Source organism: Saccopteryx bilineata, chromosome 2, assembly GCF_036850765.1.
Source record: "Saccopteryx bilineata isolate mSacBil1 chromosome 2, mSacBil1_pri_phased_curated, whole genome shotgun sequence".
Taxonomy (NCBI): Eukaryota; Metazoa; Chordata; class Mammalia; order Chiroptera; family Emballonuridae; genus Saccopteryx; species Saccopteryx bilineata.
The window spans coordinates 310,986,293-311,003,187 of NC_089491.1; the positions used below are offsets into that span (position 1 = coordinate 310,986,293).

Here is a 16,895-nt window from a genome sequence, read left to right on the forward strand (position 1 = left end):
GTGCTCTGGGCTGGGGAGTCCAGTGTGGGGATGAAACCTCACATTCCTCAGGGGGAACCTTTGCAACTGAGATATCCCTTCAAAATCTCAGCTACCAGACCTGGGAGTGGGGGAAGCCCTTTTCTTATCTCTACTCTTCCTACTAGTCTTGATATGAGTTCTATAATCTTTGGTTATTTAGGTTGAGTGCTCTATCTTATTTGGTTCTAGGAGTTGGTTAGTGTAACATCCTCTTACTCTATCACCATCTTGGATCTTCTTAGATACATTTTTTTACTTAGATATTGTAGCTAAACTCAGGGGTATTTTTTTTTTTTTTGCTTTTATTTTCTGTGCTCTGTCCACAAAATAGAAGCCACTTCTTCCCCTGAAGTTCTGAACTTTCCAACAATGTGGGCTAATAGATCCCTTTTTTCTTTTTTCCTGTTAAACCAAGTTTTCTGCCACTTGGAACAGAAAAAGTTCTAAGTGATGTGCAAGAAAAAAAAGGAAGCAATCAATCAGGACTAAGGTTTAAAAAAAAGAAGAAAAGAAACTTACTGGTGAGAAGTCATGAGGGAAAACCAAAGTTTCAATTTCACATGTTATATGGATATCGTACATGCAAAATATCACACCAATTACTATCCCCACCCCTGTGTAAGTTTCGCAGTATAATACCTGTGCCTCATATTGTGAGATCAGATGTTAGATAGACTACCCAGGCTCTGCCACTTAGGATCTGTGCATTTTGGGGCAAGTTATTTCTCTGTTCTCTAACTTCAGTTTCTTTCTCTATAAAAGATGATAGGATACAACATTTGGTTTACTATGAAGATTAAAAGCCACATTGCATATAAAGGGTTTAGCATAATGGTATATGATAAGCACTCAACATTAAATAAAAATATTATTTTTAAAATTTTATTTAGAAAATTAAATTTTACAGGATGACAATGATTAATAAGAATACATAGGTTTCAGGTAAACATTTATATAGCTTTGGAACAGCTGATTAATGTTGTATACACATCATCCAAATTTAAATCATTTTCTATCACTATATATTTATTCCTCTTTACTACCTTTTCCCACCCCTTTCTCACATTCTCCTCACCCTGGTAACCTCTTCATTTTTATCTATGTCCATGAGTCTCAGCTTTATATCCCACCTATGCATGAAATCATACAGTTCTTAGCTTTTTCTAATTTACTTATTTCATTCAGTAGAATGTTCTCAAGCTCCATCCATGTTTCTGTAAATGGCAATATGTCATCATTTTTAAAAATTTTTATTTTTTGTATTTTTCTGAAGTTAGAAGTGGGGAGGCAGTCAGACTTCCACATGTGCCTGACTGGGATCCACTCAGCATGCCCACAAGAGGGCAATGCTCTGCCCATCTGGGGTGTTGCTCCATCATGGCCAGAGCCATTCTAGCACCTGAGGTGGAGGCCACAAAGATGTCCTCAGCACCCAGGCCAACTTTGCTCCAGTGAAGCCTTGCTTGTGTGAGAAGAGAGATAGTGAGAAAGGAGAGGGGGAAAGGTGGAGAAGCAGATGCGTGCTTCTCCTGTGTGCCCTGCCCAGGAATTGAACCAAGGACTTGCACACGCCTGACCGATGCTCTACCGCTGTGCCAACCAGCCAGGGCTTGTCATCATTTCTTATGGCTGAGTAGTATTACATTGTACATATGTACCACATATTTTTTTATCCAATACTCTATCAAAGTAGTACACTTTGGTTGTTTCCATGTCTTGGACATTGTGAATAATGCTGTGATAAACATGGGATTGTATGTGTCTTTACATACCAATGTTTTTTAGTTTTGGGGGGTAGATACCCAGTAGAGGAATTACTGGGTCATATAATAGTTCTATTCTTAAATTTTTGAGAAACTACTATACTTTCTTTCATAATGGTTGTACTAATTTGTATTTCCACCAGCAGTGTATGAGGTTTTCTTTTTCTCCACAGCCTCTCCAACACTTGTTATTACATGTTTTGTTCATAATAGCCAATCTAACAGGGATGAGGTGGTATCTCATTGTAGTTTTTATTTGCATTTCTCTAATAGCTAGTGAAGATGAATGTCATTTCATATATCTGTTGGCCAGTTGTATGTCTGCTTGAAAGAAGTGTATTCAGGCCTTCACCCCATTTTTTAATTGTATTGTTTGCTTGTTTGTTGCTGAGCTTTCTGAATTCTTTACATATTTTGGATATTAACCTCTTATCAGAGCTGTTGTTGGCAAATATTCTCTCATTTAGTTGGCTGCCTATTTGTTTTATTGTCTGTTTTTTGTTTGTTTGTTTTTTAGTTTGATATAGTCCCATTCATTTATTGTTGCCTTTACTTCCTTGCCTTTGGGGTAAAATTCATAAATTCTTCTTTACAGGCAAAGTCTGAGTTTAGTACTTATGTTTTTTTTTCTATGTAATTTATTGTTTCAGTTCTTATATTGTCTTTGATCCATTTTAAATTAATTTTTTTTCAGGGAGACAAACTGTAGTCGTTTTATTCTTCTACATGTGGCTTTCCAATTTTCCCAGCACCATTTATTGAAGAGGTTTTCTTTTCTCCATTGTGTGTTTTTGGCTCCTTTGTTGGAGATTATTTGTCCATATATATATGGCTTTATTTCTGGGTTCTTGATTCTGTTCCATTGGTCTGTGTCTGTTTTTCTGCCAATATCATGCTGTTTTAATTATCATGTCTCTATAGTATCATTTGAAGTTAGGTAGTGTGATACCTCTGGCTTCATTCTTTTTCCTCAGAATTGCTTTGGATATTTGGAGTTTCCATACAAACCTGGTGATATTCTGTTCTATTTCTTTTAAAAAATGACATTGAAAGTTTTATGGGGGTTGCATTACATTTGTATATTGCTTTGAGTAATATGGTCATTTTACTATGTTAATTATTTCAATCCAGGAACATAGAATATTTTTTATTTCATTATGAATTTTTCTATTTCTTTAAAAATGTTTTGTAGCCTGACCAGGTGGTGGCACAGTGGATAGAGCGTCAGACTCAGATGTGGAAGACCCAGGTTTGAGACCCGAGTTTACCAGATTGAGTGTGGGCTCATCTGGTTTGAGTGTGGGCTCATCCGAGTTTGCCAGCTTGAGCCCAAGGTCACTGGCTCAAGCAAAGGGTTACTCGTTCTGCTGTAGCCCCTCGGTCAAGGCACATATGAGAAATCAATCAATGAACAACTAAGGAGCCGCAACAAAGAATTGATGTTTCTCATCTCTTTCCCTTCCTGTCTGTCTGTCCCTATCTGTCCTTCTCTCTGACTCTCTCTTTCTCTGCCAAAAAAACCCACATTTTTTTGTAGTTTTCAGTATATAAGTCCTTCACAGTCTTTTTTAAGTTTACTACTAGGTATTTTGTTATAATTGTAAAAAAAATATTTTTTAGTTCATTTTCCAAAGTTCCATACTTGGCATAAAGAGAAGCGATAAACTTCTTTTCTTTTTCTTTGACAGAGACAGAGAGAGGAACAGATAGGGACAGACAGACAGGAAGGGAAAAGGATGAGAAGCATCAATTTTGATTCATTGATTGCTTCATTGTTCATTGATTTTCTCATATGTGCCTTGACTGGGGGCTACAGCAGAGCAAGTGACCCCTTTCTCAAGCAAGAGACCTTGGGCTCAAGCCAGTAACCTTTGGCTTCAAGCCAGTGACCTTTGGACTCAAGCCAGCTATCATGGGGTCATGTCTATGATTTGATGCTCAAGCTAGAGACCTCACGCTCAAGCTAGTGAGCCCTTGCTCAGGCAGGATGAACCTACGCTCAAGCTGGCGACCTCAGGGTTTTGAACGTGGGTTCTCCACATCCCACTGACACACTATCCACTGCACCACCACCTGGTCAGGCAGCAATAGACTTATCTATACTGATTTTGTATCCTGCAACTTTACTGTATTGGTTTTGTGTTCCTAATAGTATTTTGGTGGAGTCTTTGGGGTTTTTTATATACAAGATCATGCCATATGCAAAAAGTGATAATTTTACTTTTTTTTTCTATATGGATGCCTTTTATTTCTTTCTCTTGCCTGATTGCTCTGGCTAAAACTTCCAGAACTATGTTGAATGAGAGTGGAGAGAGTGGGCAGCTTTATCTTGATCCTACTTTAGAGAAAAATTCTTCATTTTTTTCATTTAGTAATTAGCTGATAGTTTATCATAGATGGCCTTTATGATGTTGAGGTACTTTCCTTCTATTTTATTGAGTGTTTTAAACATAAAGAGTTGTTATATCTTATTGAATGCCTTTTCTGCATATATTGATAGAATCATATGAGTTTTCTTCTTTGTTTTGTTGATGTGGTGTATTATATGTTGATTGATTTCAGTATGTTGAATAATCCTTGTGCTCCTGGAATGAATCTCACTTGATCATAATATATATTTTTTAATGTGTTATTGCTTTATTCAGTTTGCTAGTATTTTTTTTTAGATTTTTGTATCTGTATTTATTAGAGATATTGGTTTGTAGTGTGTGTGTGTGTGTGTGTGTGTGTGTGTGTGTGTGTGTGTGTGTTGTGTCCTTGCCAGATCAGATTTTGGTATGACAGTTATGTTGACCTCATAAAATGTGTCGGAGAATATTGCTTCTTCTTCTAGTTTTTGGAAGACTGAGAAGGATACATACCAAATCTATTATGAATGTTTGGTAATTCACTAGTGTAGCCATCTGGCCATGAACTTTTGTTTTTCCGGAGGTTTTCCTTAGTTATTTCTATTTCCTCCCTGCTTATGGGTCCACTTAGGTTTTCCACTTTTGCTTGACTCATTCTAGGAAGATTGTATACTTATAGAAATTTATCCATTTTTTTAGGTTGTTGAATTTGGTGGCACATAATCTTTCATAGTATTCTACTATAATCCTTTGTATATCTATGATGTCTGTGGTAATTTCACCTCTTTCATTTTGAATTTTGTTTATATAAATTTTTCCCATCTTTTCTTAGTGAATCTAACCATGTGTTTGTCAATTTTATTGACACTTTCAAAGAAACAGCTCTTTGCTGTATTAATTTTTAATAGTTTCTTGTTGTTCTCTATTTCATTTAGTTCCATTCTAATTTTTACTACTTCTATTCTTCTGCCGACTTTGGGTTGCTTTTGTTCTTCTTTTTCTAGTTTCTTAAGATGTGATGTTAGGTTGTTTCCTTGGGATCTCTCATCTTTCTTGATATAAGCCTATAATGATCTAAACTTCCCACTTATTACTGCTTTCACAGCATCCTAAAAATTTTAATATGTTGTGTTGTCATTTTTGTTTGTATATATCTTCTGACCTATGGTTTTATTTCTTCTTTGACTCGTCATTTTTTAGAAGTATGTTGCTTAATTTCCACATTCTTTTAAGTTTCTTTACTTACTTTTTGCAGTTGAATTCTAATTTTAAAACCTATGATCAGAAAATATGCTTGGTATAATTTAAATCTTCCTGAATTTGTTGATGTTAGTGTTGTGGCCAAATATATGGTCTATCCTTGAGAATATTCCATGCACACTGGAGAGGAACTTATAATCTGACATTTCGGGATGAAATGCCCTATAAATGTCTTTTATGTTCATTTGGTCCAGTGTGTTGTTTAAGGCAACAGCTTCTGTATATCTGTAAAATTTTTTATTTCTCTTTCATATTTGAAGGATAACTTTGATTGCTATAGTATTCTTGGCTGGTAATTCCTCTCTTTCAGTACTTTAAATGTTTGGTTCCACTTTCTTCTGGCTTGTAGAGTTTCTGCTGAGAAATCTAATGATAACCCAACAGGGTCTCTTTTATATGTTATGTACTTCTTTTCTGTAGGTGCCTTGAGGATTCTTTCTTTGTCATTGGTTTTTGATTATTTTATTATGATGTGCCTTGGAGTAGGTCTGTTTGGGTTGAGGTAACTCACTGTTCTGTTTGCTTCTTGGATTTGAGGTTCTAATGCTTTCAATAGGCTTGGGAAATTCTTATCAATTATTAGTTTGAATAGGCTCTCCATTTCTTTCTACCTCTCTTCTTCTTCTGATATACGCATTATTCTTATACAGTTCTTATAGATCTTTCTCAGTTTTTTTAAAAATCATGGGTCTCTCTCCTCTTCTCTCTGTAACATCTCTAGTTGCCTGTCTTTGATGTCACTTATTCTTTCCTTTATGTGGCTTGTTCTAGTAGCTATACTTGGTACATCATTTTTCAGTTCTGTATTGAGTTCTCTGTCTCTGCTTTTATGTTTCAATCTCTTTGGTGAGCTCATTAATTTGCCTATTGGTATTTTCTCACATCTTGTTAAATATTTTCAGAACTTCACTTTTAAATTCTCTATCATTTAACTCCAGGGTTTCCATGTGATTGAGATGTTTTTCTGGAGATTTTTATTTTCTTTCTGAACCTATGTTTCTGTCTTGGGTAGCCATGGTATTTAATTTCTTCTTCTTTGTTGGCATTAGTAGTCATCTTGTTAAGAACTATAACAAAAAAGCAACAAAAAATGAAATGTAAAAATTAAAACATACAATAAAAATATAAATTTTTAAAATATAATGACAAGTAAAAAAGAAAAACCACAGAAAACAAAGTTTGTGGCCCTGGCCTGTTGGCTCAGTGTAGAGCTTTGGCCCAGCACGGGGAAGTCCCAGGTTTGATTCCTGGTGAGGGTACACAAAAGCAGTGATCAATCTGATTCTCCTCCTTCCCCCTTCTCCTCTCTCTCCCGCTTCTGCAGCCATGGCTCAAACAGTTTGAGGAAGTCGGCCCTGGGCACTGAGGATGGCTTCATGGCCATGCTAAAATGGCTTGGTTGCCAAGCAATGGAGCAGTGACCCAGAGGGGCAGAGCATCACCTTGTAGGGGCTTCCCAGGTGGATTCCAGTTGTGGTGCACGTGGGAGTCTGTCTCTGCCTCTCTGTTTCTCACTTAATTAAAAAGAAAAAAAAAAGAATGATCAAAAACCAAAAGAAAAAATAAAAAGCAAAACATCACAAAAAAATAAGAATTAAAAAATACAAAAATTAAAGGAAATGAAACTAAAAAGATAAGGAAAAAAAGAAATTTTGGTTTTGAGGGGTTGCTGTTTTCTTTCAGTAGGTTTTGCTGTATTACAAGTTTTATCTCTGTGAAATTTCTGGGCTATTCTCTGCTGAGATGTTGCTGTCACAGTGATACACCATATTTCCCCATGTATAAGATGCTCCCATGTATAAGATGCACCTTAAATTTGGGGCCTGAAATTTGAAAAAAAATGTGTTACATAAAGTTATTGAACTCAAGTTTTAATCATCATAAAACTCATACAGCTCCTCATCACTATCAAAACTCCCATCCTCATTAGTGTCAGTTGAAGAATCACTGTCTTCATATATTGCCTCATCCTCAGTTCCATCTACAGTAGTGGTAGTCAACCTGGTCCCTACTGCCCACTAGTGGGTGTTCCAGCTTTCATGGTGGGTGGTAGCGGAGCAACCAAAGTATAAATAAAAAGGTAGATTTAACTATAGTACATTGTTTTATAAAGATTTATTCTGCCAAACTTAGCGAAAATCTGACATAAAGTACTTGGTAAGTAATTATTATATGCTTTAACTTGCTGTAACTCTGCTTTATAAATTTTATAATTTTATAAAATTTTACTACTAACAGAGATACAAAAGTGGGTGGTAGGTATAAAAAGGTACTACCCCTGATCTACAGCATTTGAAATGCCAAAACCACTGTATAAGATGCTCCCAGTTTCTAGACCCCAAGTTTTTCGAAAAAGGGTGCATCTTATACATGGGGAAATACGATAGGCCAGGCCACAGTCGTGTTGGTGGTAGGGCATATTGTGAGGGCTTTATAGCTTTGGGTTTCCTGCTTTCTGGTTCTAACAATGTTGATCTCAGTCCTCCAGATGCTCCTTCCCATGTTTGGACAGATCAGAGGGCCTGTTGAACCTCTGTTCTTTGGGGGAGAGTGGCTCTGTAGAGCTGGCTGTGAAGTTTGTCTCTGTCACTCTATAACCATGAGGTGAGGGAGGCAGAATCTGGGAGGCTGGGAGGACACACTTTAGTTTTCCTTTGCCAAATGCAGGCTGTGGGCAGACCAGGAAAACACTGGCTATGAACCCACACTCTGTCAACTTTGGTTCGGTATCTCCCACTTTGCCCCTCTTATCTCACTTCTCCTCCCAGCAGGAGACCCAGTCACTCTGGGTTTCCCTGTTTGTACCCCTCAGACAAAACCCAAACGGCCTGAGTCTCCCTCCTCTTTGTAGTCCAGCAAAGAAAAAAATAACCCAGTTACTCTGAGTTTGTCTCCTCTCCAGACCCAACCATGAATGCATTTTATCTTCTGCCCCCTTTTTCGTCCCATCCCACCTTTAGTCTATTCAGTGCTTGGATCTTTCAGGCATGCCTGAGAGCCCAGCTAGACTTTCTTTGCTGCATTATAGCTGTTCAGTTTATTGAAATTTCAAGGGGAGAAATCAGGAATACCTCACATTGCCATTACTCTGATGTCATCTTAATAAATTATTATTAATGTAACTGAACAAGACAAACAGAAGTTTGACTGCCTGCTGCAACAAAAGTCAAAATTGTGAGTCAAATACTGGTGCAAAAGGAAAGGGGTTTATTCAGGAGCCATGATCTGGGAAAATGATGAACTCCCATTTCAAAGACCATTTCCTTTTCCTGCTCAAGCCTGTGGTTCTTATAGGGATAAAGAGGGGAACATTTTTTTTAAATTTAATTATCTTGCTTGCTTTTGGCACACTCAGGCCCTGTCCATTCGTGTTTCTAACTTTGGATACACTTGAGCCTTGTCTATTCATGTTTCTAACTTTTGGTGCAGTCCAGCCCTATTCATCAAGCTTTCAGCTTTCAGTGTACTCAGTGTAGAACCTTTCCTGTGCCATCTTGCTCAATGGAGTTTTCCCCTCTGACACTCCCTGACAATTCTCCCCTTCAAAAGTCTGGACTCTTATAACCTTACAAGGGTAAATGGATGGAGGTCTCATCTACTGTAGTTTCTTCTGGCTGTCAAGGGGCCTAGTCTTACCTATACGTAGGTCCAGAGATTCTTGCTATTTAGTAAAGGAATAGGGGTCAAATGAGGGAAGCTTTTATGGGAAAAAAATTTCTGTCTTCAGAAAGTAGCATATGCAGTGTCTCAGGGATGGCACTGCTAAACTAGTAGAGTGGGTAGACAGCTTCATATTTCAAGAGTGATGTAGATGGGCTTCTAAAGTGAGACCTATTATGTAGACAATCAACTATTTATTAAAGAGTATGCCTTCTGGGGTAGGGGTAATTAAAGTGAAATAAAAAACTGTAGAAATTAAAGGATCCCCATTATCTAATCCTGAGTGGGGCTTTAGGTGGCATACCCAACAGCAGGACGTTTGCTAAGAAAGCCTCTGTCTGGGAAATGGGGAATAAAATAAAAAGTAATATTGTTGCTTAACTTTGGGAAGCACTGTCCATTTCCAAAAGGGAAATTTTAAATCTTCAGGAGTGCAGCTCCAGCTGTCCTTTGCAGTATCAACAGTAGCAGCAAGATCAGAGTACTCCTTAGGTGGTGCCTACCTTATCTTTGTGTGGTGGATCTATGGCTTGATTCCTGAGAGCTTTAGGGAAGAATGTGTTGTCAGCAGGGCATCATAGGGACCAATTTATTGCTTGGCTAAGCGCTGTTCAGGACTTTAAGTCTTTTATATGTTTAGTTCCCAAAGGAAACTGGTGCAAGGGCTCCTCAAGTGGGTAGATAGACTTGCAATGACCAAACTTGTGCAAATTGGTTAGTATTTTCCCTACATATTGTACATATTGTATGATTTTTTAATTTATGTTTTAAATCTAAAGGGGATGTTTCTAACACAGAAGCTTGGAAGGGTCTCCAATAAACTATTTTAAAAGGGCTTAATTTAGGCCAGCTTTGGGGCACTACTTTAATCCAGAGCAATGCAATAAGGAGTGCCTGGTCCCATTTCAGATATGTTTTCTGGCATATTTCTACCTGGGTCCTCTTTACTGTGTGATTTATTTTCTCATTTGTCCTCAGAGATTGTGGAGTAAGTTATCTACATATTGTAGAAGAATTCCTGATTTCAACTGAAATCTGTATGCAATTTACAAAGTAAGTCTCAACCCAACAATGGAATGGGGCAGTCTGGCATAGAGAAAACTGTGCATAAGTTTTTGCTTCACAAGCTGGCATTCTAGAGGTTTCAGATATACCTGTGTTTGTAATTGTCCAGTCACTTCAGATACCAACATCACAGATGCATTTCTTTCTAACATTTATCAGCAAGGTCTCTATCCTTTCCATTTTTCTTAGAGAGTTCTGGGCAGTCCCTTCTCCAATGGCCTCTCTTTGCAATAGGCACATTGATTGGTGCCTAGTGGGTCTTTCCCTTTCCCTCCCAGGTCCCCCCTCTCCTTTTGGTTTCCCTGCACCCTTTCTAACAAAACAGAGGCTCCCTCTAATTTTCCTAATTCCTGGGCATGGTAAACTTTAAAGACTATGTCCACCAGCTGGAAGGAGTCCATTCCCAATGCTCTGCCTAAATGTTGGAGCTTCCTTTTGATATCTGGGGCACTTTGCCCAATAAAAGTCCTGTTTACAATGTGGACATTTTATGGTGCCTGTGGGTCAGCATCGTGTGCTTTTGATAGGCCTAATAGAGCCTTTCTGAAAATTCAGAATGACCTTCATTTTATTTCTGTTGAATGGCCTATATCATATTTAGGCTCTTTTGTTTATTCACCCCCTTTTAAAGCCCTTCCAATATGCACTTTTTGTAATGTTTTAGGAAGGCTAGGCTAGGTCCCTGTTATTTGGGTTCCAGTTGGGCTCTATTAATAGAATCACCCCAGCTGGGTTGGCAGCCCCATTGGGATTCTCTTGATGGAGGCTATGAACCTCTTCATTAGCCTTATCTATAACTAGCCACCTTTCATCTGCCATTAACAGGATGTTAAGGAGAGCCTGTACATCTGCCCAGTTTAGAGTGTCAGTGAAAAAAGTGGAAGTGATAAGATCTGCCATTTTCTGAGGATTATCCTTATATGAGGGGTTATAATTCTTTCAATTCAATAAATCTGAAGTAAAAATTGGAGTATGGGCTAAGTAGTAGCCAGCAGGTTGGCCTTTCCAGTTTATTCTACCTATGGTGTATTGCCTCAAAGGGAATTGTCCCACTCTGGATAGGGATGTTCCCTGGTCAAATTTGGTGCCCTCCCAGGTATTTGAGGGTGACAATATTCCTTCATCATACAGTAGGGCTGTTGCCCCTCTGGGATTATTTCAGGGCTCTCTAGCAGCAGAAGTGATGGTGGGGAAATCTTCCTGCTGCTAATTCTGGGTACCCTGGGTTCAGGGCATTAAAGAGACTCGTTTCTTCATTTTCCTCTTTTCCCTTATTATCAGAGAAGGGTTTTGAAGACAATTCTCTTCTCTGCATCATTAACTTTTTCCCTTTCTTTACTGACTCCTTGTTGTGTAAAGACATAAACACCTGGACATAGGAATTTTGACTCATTCCCCCGACCACTGGCAAAACAATTCCAATTGTATGAGAGTGTAGTAACTCAGGGGACCATTTAGGGGCCATTTTCTCCCATAGTCTAAAGTATACAAAGCAATGTTACAATAGAAAAACAATTCCTTTTTAGTCACTGGGTTATAGCTGTACATGGACCAATCTGATAAAATTTAGCCCAGCGGACTCCCTTCAGCAATCAAAATAGAACAATCCCTGATGGCATGAAAGTACAAACCCAAAACCATAACCATGGAAAGACCCCAAACAAAGTGGGAACATGTGAACAAAACTTGGATCCATAATTCCATTATTCCAAATGAGTGCTCTCAAACAAGTCCTAGCATCTTAGCTCCACAAGCAGTTCTGAACAAACCCAAAATGGCACAAAGCTCAAGCAGCAGGGGTAGAGGACCCCTGGTATGAATGCTGGTTGGACTTACCCAATCTTGAGGTCTACCCCCCAGAAACCTGTTTCCTTTCACCAGCCAAATGGTTAGGGAAGCTGACTTCTTGAGAAGTGCAGGGAAATCCCAGCAGAAAGCTCTCAGCAGCTGGGAAGTCCCCACAATCCCACTCCTGGTGTTGGCCTGCCACAGGCAGCTGAGATCCTAGCCCAGGCCTCCCAGGATTTACCAAGATCCATGCTGCCCACCAGAGTCACCAAAACTGCAACTGAATAATGCAAACATAGGTTTGCTGCCTGCCTAAAAAAAAAGTCCAAATTGCAAGTCAAATGCTGTTGCAAAAGGGAAGAGATTTATTCAGGAGCTGTGACCTGGGAGAATGGTGGACTCCCATCTCAAAGACCATCTCCCCTTGCTGCTCAAGCCTATGGTTCTTACAGAATAGAGAGGGAAGACTTTTTTTCCTATCCAATTATCTTGCTCACTTTTGGCACACTGGGGCCCTGTCCACTCATGTTTCTAGCATTGAGTGCACTCAGGCCCTGTCTATTCATGTTTCTAGCTTTTGGCACAATTGAAGTAAGAACTTCCTCTTGCACCATCTTGTCCATGGTGGAAACTCCCCAGCTCTCCCTGACTGTAGTAACATTATTGTTTTCTCTCTTTTCCAAGCTTGCTATAGTCATCACTCAGGAAAAATAATTTGTTAAAGGTGAAACTACCAGTGCTGCTTGCCTTGATGCAATCTTTACCTCCTTCTTTCCATCTCAATGGAGGTTGTAACTCTTTTTTTTTTTTTTAAATTAAATTTATTGGGTAACATTGGTTAATAAGATTATATAGGTTCCAAGTGTACAATTTTATGTTACATTATCTGTATATTGCATTGTGTGCTCACCACTTAAAGTCAAATCTTCTGTCACCATATATTTGATTCCCTTTACCTTATTGTGCCTCCCAACCCCCTTCCCTCTGGTAGCCACTATACTGTTGTCTGTATCTATGAGTTTTTGTTTCTTTTTCGCTTTTCTTTTATTTGTTGCTTTCAGCTTCATTGCCTGCATATAAATGAAATCATATGATTCTTAGCCTTTTCTGTATAACTTACTTTACTTAGCATCATATTCTCAAAATTCATCCATGTTGTCACAAATAACAGTATTTCACCATTTCTTATGGCTGAGGAATATTCCATTGTATATATGGACCTCATCTTTTTTTATCCAGTCATCTATAGAAGGACACTTCAGTTGTTTCAGTGTCTTGGCCACAGTGAGTAATGTTGCAGTGAACGTAAGACTTCTAAAATATAAACTTTTATGAGCAAGAAAATATTTATTTCAAATAAGCTACTGAGCAATAAGGTTACATCAGGAAAAATATGATAGAAAACATTTCTATCCTTTGAGTTATCACTAAATATTTTCAAAATGTCTCTCAGCCCTTAGTTGTAACAGTGAGAATATAATGTTTTTCAATTTCAATTTAATTTTTTAAATAAAAAATGAACATTTTGGGGAAGAGTTACTTAATATTGTGCAAGCATATTTTAAAAAATAGAATAAAGAGTGCATACTCTGGTGGTTCCTCAAAAAACTGCAAATAGAACTACCTTATGACCCAGCAATCCCTCTACTGGGTATATACCCCAAAACCTCAGAAACATTGATACATGAAGACACATGTAGCCCCATGTTCATTGCAGCACTGTTCACAGTGGCCAAGACATGGAAACAACCAAAAAGCCCTTCAATAGAAGACTGGATAAGAAGATGTGGGCACATATACACCATGGAATACTACTCAGCCATAAGAAATGATGACATCAGATCATTTACAGCAAAATGGTGGGATCTTGATAACATTATAAGGAGTGAAATAAGCAAATCAGAAAAAAACAAGAACTACATGATTCCATACATTGGTGGAACATAAAAATGAGACTAAGAGACATGGACAAGAGTGTGGTGGTTACCAAGGGTGGGGGGGGGAGGGAGGACATGGGAGGGAGGGAGGGAGAGAGTTAGAGGGAGGGGGAGAAGCACAGAGAACTAGATAGAGGGTGACGGAGGACAATCTGACTTTGGGCGAGGGGTTTGCAACATAATTTGATGACAAAATAACCTAGACATGTTTTCTTTGAATATATGTACCCTGATTTATTAATGTCATCCCATTACCATTAATAAAAATTTATTAAAAAAAAAAAAAAGAGTGCATACTCAAAAAGTTTGTTACTATTGCAATAATTCTATTTAATTGAGTTGGCTTTCTACTCTGACTCTACATTGACTCTATCCATCTATGTTAGTTCCATTTTCCAAACTATAACTTTAAATTGTTTTCTCATTTATTATTGATCTTGGCATTCTAGTAGTTCTTTGATATCACTCCTAAAATCTATCTATTTTTCTACTTTCATATTTACTTATAGATTTTTTTTTCTATATTAGAGATCAAATTAATAAGACAACTTAATGTTTTATGGTATTAGTATATTTAAAATATTTATCTTTGAAAGAGGCATGTATAACCTTTCTTGAATCAGAAAAATTAGATTCAGCATAGAGTGTGATAATGAGAGACAGAGAGAGAAAGAGAGAGAGATTACTTTGTGGTATACTAATTTATCTGGAGTCATAAATTTGTCTCCGTGGCTGCCAAGTAGAGTTTAGATGAAAACAAAAACAACTTGAGCCAACAATTCATTTGAACAATTATAGGACTTATTAATAAAGAAGAGGAGTATTTGACATGGTGAACACATTTGAATTGATTAAAGTATCTCCAATTACTTCTTTAACAAAAAAAGAAAGAAAAAAGAAATTTCCAAAAATTGTGTAAAGAAACCTTGGATTTAATGTTGAACTACAAACACTTGGTTTTTGTCTCTGCTTTAAATGAATAAAACTAAAACAAAAATAAAATACTATATTTGAAATTTACCTTTATAATAATGTATACAAACTTGGCAGTAGAGAAATAAATTTTACTGAGCCTTAAGATTAAAGAGATATAACCCTATGATTTTGAATTCATAATTATCAAAATTTCTCCAAATAATCAACATGAAATTAGGGCAAAATTAAGAAAGGCCATTTATTTACACTATAGTGAATTAATATTAATAAATTGGTACTTGTTTTATCTCAAAGGATGTGCTGTGTTGAAAAAATAAAAGAAAATAATTTTTTTTATGTTTAACATTTATTTGACTAAGCAACTCACATGCCCATGAAGAAGGCTAAGATATAATCAAAGGAAAAATATAAATGATAGAAATTATTCTTCCTATCTGTTAAGGAACAAATATGTATATGATTGAAGATTTATATACATTGTGTGAATCTCAACTTTTTTTTTTTTAATAATTTTATTTTTTTAATGGGGTGACATCAATAAATCAGGATACATATATTCAAAGATAACAAGTCCAGGGTATCTTGTCGTTCAATTATGATGCATACCCCATCACCCGAAGTCAGATTGTCCTCTGTCACCTTCTATCTTGTTTTCTTTGTGCCCCTCCCCCGCCCCCCTTTCCCTCTCCCATTCCCCCCGCCCCCCCCGAAACACCACACTCGTATCAATGTCTCTTAGTTTCACTTTTATGTCCCACCTACGTATGGAATAATGCAGTTCTGGTTTTTCTGATTTACTTATTTCGCTTCGTATCATGTTATCAAGATCCCACCATTTGCTGTAAATGTTCCAATGTCATCATTTCTTATGGCTGAGTAGTATTCCATAGTGTATATGTGCCACATCTTCTTTATCCAGTCATTTATTGACGGGCTTTTTGGTGTTTCCATGTCCTGGCACTGTGAACAATGCTGCAAATAAACATGGGGCTGCATGTGTCTTTATGTATCAATGCTTCTGAGTTTTGGGGGTATATGCCCAGTAGAGGGATTGCTGGGTCATAAGGTAGTTCTATTTTCAGTATTTTGAGGAACCATCATACTTTCTTCCATAATGGTTGTACTACTTTACATTCCCACCAACAGTGGATGAGGGTTCCTTTTTCTCCACAGACTCTCCAACATTTGCTATTACCTGTCTTGCTAATAATAGCTAATCTAACAGGTATGAAGTGATATCTCATTGCAGTTTTGATTTGCATTTCTCTAATAACTAATAATGATGAGCATCTTTTCATATATCTGTTGGCCATTTGTATTTCTTCCTGGGAAAAGTGTCTGTTCGTGTCCTCTTCCCACTTTTTTATTGGATTGTTTGTTTGTTTGTTGTTGAGTTTTATGAGTTCTTTGTATATTTTGGATATTAGGCCCTTATCTGAGCTGTTGTTTGAAAATATCATTTCCCATTTAGTTGGCTTTCTGTTTATTTTGGTATCAGTTTCTCTTGCTGAGCAAAAACTTCTTAGTCTGATGCAGTCCCATTCATTAATTTTTGCCTTCACTTCTCTTGCCTGTGGAATCAAATTCATAAAATGCTCTTTAAAACCCAGGTCCATGAGTTGAGTACCTATGCCTTCTTCTATGTACTTAATTGTTTCAGGTCTTATGTTTAGATCTTTGATCCATTTTGAGTTAATTTTTTGTACAGGGGGACAGCCTGTAGTCCAGTTTCATTCTTTTGCATGTGGCTTTCCAGTTTTCCCAGCACCATTTATTGAAGAGGCTTTCTTTTCTCCATTTGTGTTGTTGGCCCCTTTATCAAAAATTATTCGACTATATATATGTGGTTTTATTTATGGACTTTCTATTCTGTTCCATTGGTCTGAGTGTCTATTTGTCTGCCAATACCATGCTGTTTTGATTGTCGTGGCCCTATAATATAGTTTGAAGTCAGGTATTGTAATGCCCCCAGCTTCATTCTTTTTCTTTAGGATTGCTTTGGCTATTCGGGGTTTTTTATAGTTCCATATAAATCTGATGGTGTTTTGCTCTATTTCTTTAAAAAACATCAATGGAAGTTTGATGGGAATTGCATTAAATTTGTATATTGCTTTGGG

The 16,895-nt window shown here is 37.3% G+C and overlaps 1 long non-coding RNA gene across 2 annotated transcripts in view; it reads right to left on the reverse strand.

The window, feature by feature from the left end:
• Nucleotides 1–947: 947 nt before the first annotated feature.
• The window catches only part of LOC136326188 (uncharacterized), a 30,665-nt gene continuing 14,717 nt past the window's right edge, over nucleotides 948–16,895 (reverse strand). Inside the window, exons 4-5 of one of the 2 annotated variants that reach the window (XR_010729402.1) lie at nucleotides 6,835–6,906; nucleotides 948–6,459 (exon numbers count right to left, since the gene is read on the reverse strand). This is a non-coding gene — a long non-coding RNA (uncharacterized lncRNA). The remainder of the gene's footprint in view (nucleotides 6,460–6,834; nucleotides 6,907–16,895) is intronic. The other variant, XR_010729403.1, reaches the window with a different exon arrangement.